Source organism: Nicotiana tabacum, chromosome 1, assembly GCF_000715075.1.
Source record: "Nicotiana tabacum cultivar K326 chromosome 1, ASM71507v2, whole genome shotgun sequence".
Classification (NCBI taxonomy): domain Eukaryota; kingdom Viridiplantae; phylum Streptophyta; class Magnoliopsida; order Solanales; family Solanaceae; genus Nicotiana; species Nicotiana tabacum.
Genome location: NC_134080.1, coordinates 192,525,335 through 192,535,849, shown reverse-complemented (window position 1 = coordinate 192,535,849; position 10,515 = coordinate 192,525,335). Strand labels below are relative to the sequence as shown.

At 40.2% G+C, this 10,515-nt stretch overlaps 1 long non-coding RNA gene across 1 annotated transcript; it reads right to left on the bottom strand.

Annotated features, from left to right (window-relative positions):
- Nucleotides 1–8,436: 8,436 nt before the first annotated feature.
- LOC107812317 (uncharacterized) lies at nt 8,437–9,814 on the bottom strand. Its single transcript, XR_001654098.2, has 2 exons — nt 9,763–9,814; nt 8,437–8,776 (listed from the first exon to the last, which is right to left on the bottom strand). It is a non-coding gene; the product is annotated as an uncharacterized LOC107812317 (long non-coding RNA).
- Nucleotides 9,815–10,515: the final 701 nt, after the last annotated feature.

Below are 10,515 nucleotides of genomic sequence, written 5' to 3'. Positions count from 1 at the left end.
ACAGATGTGGCGGAAAGACGAGGATGCAGAATGGGCTTTCCTTCCTCGACATGGTCCACAACAACCACTTCCAAAGCCTGATAGACAATGGACTCAGACCCTTCTTTGGCCTTAATACAGGGGATTAATGGGTCTTTATAAACGGAAGACTCGTCTTCTCCATGAACAATAATTTCTTGCCCGTCATGTTCAAATTTGAGCATCTGATGCAAGGTGGATGTCACAGCTCGGGCTGTATGGATCCATGGCCTTCCAAGAAGAAAGTTATAAGAAGTGACCATGTCCACTACTTGGAAAACAATCTCAAAGTCCACCGGCGCAATCGTCATGGTGAGGTTGATTTCCCCCATGGTATCTCTCGCTGAGCCATCGAAAGCCCGGATGCGAACATTTCTGGGTCGGATTCTGTCCGTATTGATCTTCATGCTTTGCAAAGTAGAGAGATGGCATACATCTACACTTGAGCCTCCATCAACCATGACTCTCTTTACATAATGCCCCTCACATTTGACCATCAAGTTCAAAGCCCTATTGTGCCCGGCTCCTTCCTCGGGAAGTTCATCATCGGTAAATGAGATTCTGTTTACCTCAAAAAATCTATTGGCCATCTTCTCTAACTGATTCACTGTGGTCTCCTATGATATATGTGCCTCGTTCAGGACCTTGATTAGTACACGGGCATGCTCTTTGGAATGTATGATCAGAGATAGTAGAGAGATTTGGGCAGGAGTCTTTCTTAGATGGTCAATGATTGAGTAATCCTGAGCTTTCATTTTCTTCAAAAACTCTTCTGCCTATGCTTCAGTGACTGGCTTCTTTATTGACAATTTTCCTCCTCTGATTTGCTTGGCCTTCATCAACTCTTCTAGAGAATAACACCTCCCCGATCGAGTCAAACCTCCAGTTTCCCCCACTTCCTCTATGATTTCCTTGCCTTTGTAGGTCATCACAGTTTTGTTGTAGTTCCAAGGAACAATTTTTGTGTTTGTCACATGGGGTTGCATGACAGGTTTGATTATGATCGGCTCTGTTATGCCATTCGTACCGCCCCGATTCTGCCTTGTGACGGGGTGGCCTCCAAGGACATACAACCTTGGGCTTGGAACATTGGAGAGAACCTCTAACCTCGAGACCTTGGGAACAAATAAAGTTACCTTTTCTGAGTTCGGGGCGCCTTTCACAATCAACGGCACATCTCGGCTTGGTCTTACTTCCAGACTTGTTCCTTCTTGAATTGCTCCCACTGTCATTTCTGTTTGGTCGACCGGCTTGTATTCCTGATCTCGGCCAATCATTCCCACGAAATGAACATCGTTGTGTTGTGGCAACAGATTGTTTGTCACATTAGGAGGGTCCTCACCATTCGTTACTACAATTAATTTTTCAGAAATGAGTCTTTCTATGGCTCCTTTCAGAGTCCAACAGTCATCGGTGCTATGCCTCGGGGCACCTGAATGATATTCACATCTAGCATTTGCTTGAAATCAATGTGAATTCGGATGCATGTGGTGGGGAGCGATGGGTCCAATCATGCCCATTTGCTTCAGCTTCTGGAATATACTAGAGTATGATTCAGCCAATGGAGTGAATTTTTCTGCCGGCCTCTGCTCTCGACCATAATCCTGCCTGGGACGAGCATTGTAGGGTGCCCGAAATTTTGTTGCTGAGGTCGGGGGCCCCTTGGAGCTGGTGCCCGTACCTGCTGATTGGGAGGCCGAGCATATGATTGAGCATTAAACACTGTATATTGTGGTGGGCCCATAGAGTATTGAGGAATTGGCGGGGGATAGTAATGTTGAGGGTAGCTGGATCGCCCCTGCTGAACTTGCACATAAGGGTGCGATGCCCCTCTTTGAACTTCCCTAGATCCTGAGGTAATCATAGAACCTTCATCTCTCTTTTTCCTATTTGCAAAACTTCCTGACCCATTTTGGATCGCTTGGGTGGTGGCTTTGAGAGCAGCCTGACTTACAATTCTGCCAGTCTTTAGGCCATTTTCGACCATTTCCCCTATCTTGATTGCTTCAGCAAAAGGCCTACCCATTGCAAACATCATGTTTTGGAAATAATCAGGCTCTTGAGCCTCCAAAAAGACAGTGATCAACTCATGATTATCCATGGGCGGCTTAACTCTGGCCGTTTGCTCCCTCCACTTGATGGCGTAATTCCTAAAGCTTTCCGTAAGCTTTTTATTCATATTGGATAGGGAATTGCGGTCTGGTGCAATATCAATGTTGTATTGGAATTGCTTGGTGAAGGCCTGAGCCATGTCATCCCAAACATGCCAGTGAGAAATGTCTTGGTCAATGAACCATTCGGAAGCTACCCCCACAAGGTTTTCCCCAAAGTAAGCCATCAGCAGCTCTTCCTTTCCTCCTGCACCCCTCAGCTGGTTGTAGTACATTTTCAAGTGGGCGATAGGGTCGCCGTGTCCATCATATTTCTCAAATTTTGGGGTTTTGAACCCTCGTGGTAAATGGATATGAGGGAACATGCATAGATCACAGAATGAAACAATTTTGTGACCACCTAGTCCCTGTATGTTTTTTATATTCTGTTCAAGACTTTTCATTTTGCTGGCCATCTCATCTGGCTCAATCGTCGTGGCAGGCATTTCATTTTCCACTGGTGATTCCTATCGAGGAGTCTGATTGTATGGAGCCGAGACCCCAAAAGCCATATTCGGAGAATAGTATTGTCCATCATAAGTATGAGATGGTGGCTCATTATTTGGCCTCATCACAGGAGGTGGTGGCGGGATTGTATATACCGGTGCGCCAGACACAACGAGAGGGGTGTTCCTGACCGGTACGACTGGAGGTCGCATATTAGAGGTACTGGGGGCAGCATGGAGGCTGTAGTTCGGCACATACCCTGGAGGTAGAATGGGGTTGCTCGTTGCATGGAGCGGTGGTTGAGTAGCCTGGGGTATGGTGTAAGTTCCCTCTAAGGGACCCTGGGGTGGAGGTCGACCGGAAACCCAAGCTTGATATACATCTGACAGTTGTTGTCTCAATTTTCTTATCTCCTCAGACTCTTGCTCAACTGACTGACCCTGCGGATTGTCACTGACCAACTCGATTTCATCACTGTTATCCATTACTACTGGTCCCTTAGATCTTGTGAAGTAATGATGTGCTACCAGATTTACCACAAACCAACCACCTTAAACTTACTGGTTTAAGAGACAACAAACGTGTTAGGGTTAGGCATTTTATAGATATGAATTACACATAATATGTCATGCTCCTAACATCGCCACCATTTCTAAAATGCTTTTGGAAGGCTTCAATGTTTCATTCCGGCTATCAGCTTGTTGCTTATTGACACTGTTATTTCCTTCTTTTTTTTTCTTTATTTTTTTTATTTTTTTTCACTCGCCTATATTTGATCCCTTACTTTAGAGCCATTTTAAAATGAATACTTGATCGAGCCTTTTGTGGGTTGCCTCCGTATCATGTCGCCGCATGAATTAGATCATTACGTAGTTCAGATATGCAAGACACTTGATTTTTATTTTTATTTTACAAAACAAACATCAAAAACTTTTTCATTGATTTTCGATATAATATTTTGATACAAGACTCAAAAATCAAGAGTTACATAAAGATAAATGAGACCAAACCTGACTCAAATAGTCTTTTTAGAATAAAAGTCAAAACAACACCAAAAGACTCTTATAGACTTAGAAACAACAAAAGCATAATGAAAAGGACTGATAACTAAAAGAAGACTTTGATCTCTATAGTAGAATCCACCAGCATTACTGTAATCAAGGCTCTTGTTCTTGCGGCTGACCCCCAACATTGCGGTATATCCTCTCCAAGTCTGCAGATATATGACGAGCAACGTTCAATGATACTTCTGCAAACCGTTCGGGCGTCATGCCCTGGCAACTCCTGCATGCTCTTGAGGTATATGTGGCTACCTCGAGGATCTTTCCCTTAATGTATTCCTGAGCCATGTGCAGCTCTTCATTCTGCCGACCACGGGTCTCAGCTAGATCCAGCACATCACGCTCGCGGTCCAATGCCATATCTTTTTGGCGCTGAACTTCTAGCGACTCCGCTTCTAATTGATTGATCACCTTTTGGTAGTGGTGTCTTTCTATTTCAAACTCCGCGATCTGGCTCTCTTTGCTTGACTCAACTTCCCCTATCTGATCCCTCAGATCTTGGATTAATGGAGCGAAACCTCTACGTTCATGATCACGGACTACTCTGAACTGGGCTTCTTTCTCTTCTTGTTGCTGAGCGGTTGTGACTATGTTCTTCTTTCGAATTTGGGATTTGAGTGCTTGCTTCTCTCGTGCCCACTGAGCCTTTTCTCGCTCAAAATCAGCTTGTTGTACGTCAATGGTTGTCTCCAGAATGCCCTTATCTTCTTGTAAAGTGTCAATACGAGATTGGAACTCTTGTGCCACTTCCCTTCTGGTTTCTCTAACTCTGACCTCGATCTCTCTCTCCCAATCAACTGCGTGCCGTATGGATCTCTCTGTCCTTTGCTCGGGGATAGCCTGGTTGTGAAACCACTCAAGGTATGCGAGGCTTACCTCCCCACGTTCACGATCAGCTACCATCTCGTCTAAATCAGAAAATGGACTACCAAACCAAATCTTTTGTGCATATGACTCCCTTGGAGGTTTCTCTCCCTTGAATTCCCACATGAACGGGTGCATGTCCTCAATCGGGGGCCTCTTTTGCTCTCTCCCTAACTGGCGCATGACGTAAAGGCGCGTAGGTTTGGAAACCCCTAAAACCCATGAGTATGAAGAATGGGCGATACGTCGACATATGCATGACCCTAGCAGAAGGGAACCAGTAATAGTTCCAAGTAATTCTATCAGCACTCAATGAACCAAGTAATGTCCGCCAAGCCCTCACCCCCTCTGGAAGATTACAACTCGCAACTCTGTCTGGGTGACATCCAATGTAATTCAGCCAATCATCATTGAAATTTACTACTATTGGATGACGATAAAGGTGCTCTATGAACCACATCTGCAGCAGAATGTTGCATCCCTCAAAGTAATCTTCACCTTCTTGACAACGGGTCAAAGCCCGAAAAATATCTCCCAAAATCATGGGAAGAATGTTATGATCCTCGCTACTTTGCAAATACGAGACTACTGCAACCAATCGAATTCTGATGCACCCACCACGCTCCGGAAAGACCATGATCCCTAGAAATGATATCATGAACGCGAAGATTCTCAACTCCCTCCAAGCGTCGTAACTCAACTGGTTGACGAATTTTGTGCCCGAGAAGTTCTCAAACCCTTTCTCGTCCCCAAATCTGTCATAAAAATATTCCGACGGAACCCAACCTTTGTTTAAGCAAACCATTGGAATTCGATGAAGGCATAACTTCTTTAAAAAGTTGTTCATACCAACTTTTCTCGGAGCAGCAGGCCTTTTCCCACAAAGGTCTCTCCCCAATCTGGTGAACCCACCTAATTCTTCCAAAGTGGGTGTCATTTCACAATCTTTGAACCTGAAGACATTGTTCGCGGGGTCCCAAAAATCTACTAGAGCCTCGATTAAATCTCTGTTAGGCTTAATTCCCATGAGGTTGGTGAGGAACTTGAGGTGCTTAAATACTCGATTCCATTCCCATATAGCAAAACTAGTCCACCAATTACAGAGACTACTCGGGGTCTTATCTTTGATCAAGAACATAGGAGGTGTCTCGTCCCTTACCCTTTTCTGACTGCTTCTTTGTGGAGAACTCATGGTGATCCTAAGAATAAGATAAAAAAAGGGTTAGGACTTACCTAAACTATATGCAAATTATGATCATTCATTATTTTATTTTATTTTTTGGTCAATTTAGGACTCGATCTATTTTTTTTAATTACAATATATATTTTGAAATTACCGGACACAAAAGTTGAGATGATAAAAGCGAAAAAATGGCTATTATTACAAAAATGACCCTTTAATACTTCCATAGAAGGCATAAAAGGTGTCTCGGCAAAAACAGCCAAACCCAGAAACAAAACAATAAAAATAGACAAAATAATAAATAAAAAAAACTATTTTTACGAATATGACCCTTTGCAATATGAGTATAACCAGATAAAAATAGCTACTTTTTGCAAAAACAATCTTTCCGGAAAGGTTTAAAGTTGCTTCGACAAAAATGGCCAGACATAAGGGCAAAATGGTAAAAGGTGAATAAATATGGATAAAGTAACTATTTTTACAAAAAATGGCCCTTCAGCACTTCCCAGGAAGATTTTAAGGCTATCTTGGCAAAACAGCTGGAACATGAGGGCCAGACAGTAAAAGGTGACCAAAATAGGCTCTTTTTTTTGAAAATTTTATGATTCCCTTTTTTTTTGAAACATGTGGGCTAAACCCGATGGAGGTTGCCTACGTATCTCACATCCGGTGAGAATCAAACTCGCGTAGTTCAGTAAAATAGGGTACTCTCCCCTTTTGTTTTTTTAATGAAAATTAATCTTTACAACTCACACCAGACTACTACAATATATATATCAAAAAAGGTTTATTTGCACTAAACTAGGAGAAATATTCTCTTTTTTTTTCATTTTTAATAATTACACTAATTTTTTTTAAAACCGGTCGACAATGCAAGTAAGTTTTCCAAATGATGTATCAAGTAGCACATACGTGAACATGATGGTCGCAAAGAGGATACCTGTCTTATACGGACCCGGCCCCTGTGCCGAGTTTCGCTAAGTTAAATGCACGTGATGCAAATAAAGCGAACCTATTAGGGATATCCGGCATGAGGCTTGTTCTTCTAGGTTTAGATCCTATTGGAGAAGGTATCTAGACTGGCTTACTCGAGCGGACAACTCGAGCCGAGGAGGGTCAGTGTACCGGTAGCATTGCTTTCTAACTTAACTGGTGGTACTCCCCGCCTAAAACAGGTGTGACTAAAATCCTTCATCGGGTGACAAACACCTCGGCTATCTCAAAGAAAGCGAGTTATGTCAAGCAAATGCCCAATTTTTAATTTCAAAAAGACTCAGAGGGGGTGCGTGAGAAAACAGTTTATATGTACAGTTCAACAATATCAAAATGATAAAAAGCGAACAGGTAGCACATTAGGCACAAATAAATCACAATATTTACAAAATTAATAAAGCCAAATAAAAAGTCAACATGTACAAGCTCGAATTCTTATGTAATTCCCTAGCAGAGTCGCCAGAGCTGTCACACCCCTTTTCTACCCCTCAAAATAATAATAATATGTGTATGGGCCAAAGAGTTTTTCCAATTAAAGTGACAAAATTTGAATAGGGATTATTTTATTGTTTAGAGTCGCCACTTAGAATTGATTTTTTCGGTGTTCCAAGTCACCATTTATTTGGATCCCTAGTCAAAGGAAGGTTTGACTCTATTTTAATCGGTCCGCGAAAACAAAGTTCGGGTAAGGAATTTTGTTGATCGGGGAGAAGGTATAAGTCATTCCCCGAGTCCCGTGGTTCTAGCACGATCGCTTTATTGACTTAAACTTGGCTTGAATTAATTTTGGACAAACTGTGATTTATATTATTTTCATGTTTTACCTATCCTCTTTTATCTCTTGATTATTAGAAAAAATTAAAAAATATTTTTGAATAATAAGATGTCATAACCACACTACGCAAGCGAATGCGTGATCGACAAAATTTATTATTTAGTCATAACGGCGCTACGCAAGCGAATCCGCAGTCATGACAGACAATTGTTAGCACGTTATTTACTTTTGAAAAATTGCTGCAATTGTGTTAGAGGAAACATTAACCCTCTTTTTTTCAGAAAATTTATTAAATGTCACTACCACGCTACGCAAGCGAATTCGTGATTATGACAAAAGATTTATAAATTAATTAAAACTATTGAATATGCCATGAAATTGATGAATTAACTTATTAAAAGTTAAGCGTCACGCTATACAAGTGAGTCTGTGAAGTTAAAGCGCACCTACTATTTGCCTAACATTTAAATTAATTAAAGGGAAACTAGTTAATTAAAATAGTAGAAAAATCTAATATTATTATTATTTTTTCGAGCTTTATAGTTGGGAAAAATTATGCAAATAAATGTTGGACCAACTTTATCTATTTTAAAAGAAATGAGCCAACTTCTTGTTAAACAAAATGGGTCAGCTTGTATAGAGCTTTTGGGCTGCTGGAATTTATTATTAAAATGGGCTAAGAAATGAATTTCAATTGGCCTAATGCTATATAGAAGAAAAGGGGTAATTTTGTTGTTTAAAGGTAAATGGGCCAACTTTTATCTTTGATTCAATAAGGCCCAAAGTTGATACAATCTTAGCTCTTTACTTAGTTTGAGTTCATGACCATTAACTACATAGTCACAATTGTATAAACGCCCACTTTACAAAAATAGCCATTTTTGCAAATCCGGCAAAATGGCCAGATTCACAAAGATATTATCACAGTATTCCTAGAAGCATATGTTGGCAGTGAAATTTCAGCAACTAAAACGAACTCATGCTATGTGTTATACACCTAAAGTCATTCATGACATACTTAGCATTGTTACTCGGATATAATAGCTTGAAAACATGCTTAAAAAATCCATAAACGACTTACATATCACATTCAAAAACTTACAACTCAATATTCAAGTATTATGAAGGACTATATTCACATTATCACATGCTTGATACATAACAATAACATACAAGCTCTTTTGTTGTCAAACTATTCATCACATCAAACACATTTAAATGGTGCAACATGTTCAAGTTGTTCCCATTGCTGAAAATACGTACATTACGAGTCTTAAAGGATTACCTGGTAGCAAAAGAATAAACAATAGTTCAGCAACTAAAGCAGCTTAAAAACAGCAGCAAAATAGCAGCAAATCCGTGTTAAAACAACCCGAAAACTTAGAGAGGGAACCCAGAAACGAACTCTAAAGAGGGCTTATACTTTTTTAAAAGTTTGCACTCTAAGATTCACTCCCAAAGCTCACCATTTCAGCTTACTTTTCATGTGTTCAACTGCTGAATTCTTTTTGTTTTTGTGACAAAGCAATTATAAAAAATTCCCCTGGAAGTGTGATGGAGTCCCCCCAAAGTGAGGAAAGGGCAACCCTTAAATAGGCAAATTTGGACAGATTTTGGTTCACCAAATGTCTGTCCGACAAAAACTGACATTGTGTGCTAAACACTGTTCAAAATCTGTCCAAAGGTCAAAGGAAATCTACTATGTCAGAAACAAAGAGAAAAAAAAATTATTTCAGCCACCCTAACTAGTAAAAGTAGGCTACTAGCACCATATTTTGTGATAAAATAACTTAAACTTCAGATTTTAACAACATCAATATCACCCTGTTGATTCAAACTAAACCAAGTATTAAAACATGTAATTAAAATTCACACATGTGTTATGAACCAATCGTAGCAAACAAAAATTAACTATTAAAGCCAAACGAAACGCACGCTATCGCTGGAGCGATTTAATAAAACCAACTAGACAAACATAATAAAAAATGGATTAAATGAAGAAACAAGATAGAAACTAACTTTAACTAAAAAAAAATCAAAAAATTAATAACGGGGCAGGATTACGATTTTACCATATACTCTCAAGCATTTCCTCACTACCTCACTTTAATCAACACAAAGCTATTTTACTACTTCAACAAGTGCAAAAACAGAAAATTTAACATTCCAAAACTTCAAAAACTAATGCTAAAATAATTAATAATAAAAAATAAAATTTGAAAAATAAAAATAAAAATAAAAAATCAGCCATGAAAAAGAATAGGATTTTACCATTTTACAATTCAAGTGGCCGAAAAAATGGTGGTATGCCAAAAGAGGGTGTTCGGGGAGGTCGCCAGATTTTGGTCGCCGGATTTTCAGGGTGAAGTTGGCATCAATAGCTAGGTCTTGAGGAGCTCTATCCATTGATGTAGGTATTGTGGGGTGGTAGTGGTTGGAGCTTCAATAATTTGGGCAAAAAAGTGATGGGAAAGTTTCCTAGATCTAAGATTCAAGGAGTTTGAGGGATTTTTGAAGGATTTGGTTTGGATATATGGAAAGAGGAAGTTGTGGAGATTACATGATGTGAATTTGGAGGTGTTTGGAGGTGGTCTGCCGGCGGCAGCGATTTCCGGCCGGCGGTGGGGCGGCGGCAGCGGCTTGGGGGGAGAGAGAAGAGAGAGTGATGAGAGGGAAAGAAGAGAGAGGAAATAATGGGGAAATTTTTTGGAGATTTTAGGCTTTAAATACCTATGATGAAGATCAAACTAGGACCGTTGGATTAAATTAAGATGGGTGGATGAGATTGAATCTTGTCACTTAACCAAAACGACGTAGTTTCAAGACAAAACTACGTCGTTTTAAGCTCTTCTTGGCAGCCCCCTTTTGGACCGGGTTTGGGCTCTTTGGGCTCAAATTTTGGGCCAATTTTGGCACAATTTTAATTAAATTACACTAGCCCAAACCCTACCCCATTTATCAAACCATTACTCAACTCTTAAAACCTATACATACACAAATAAGAACAAACACACACACACACAC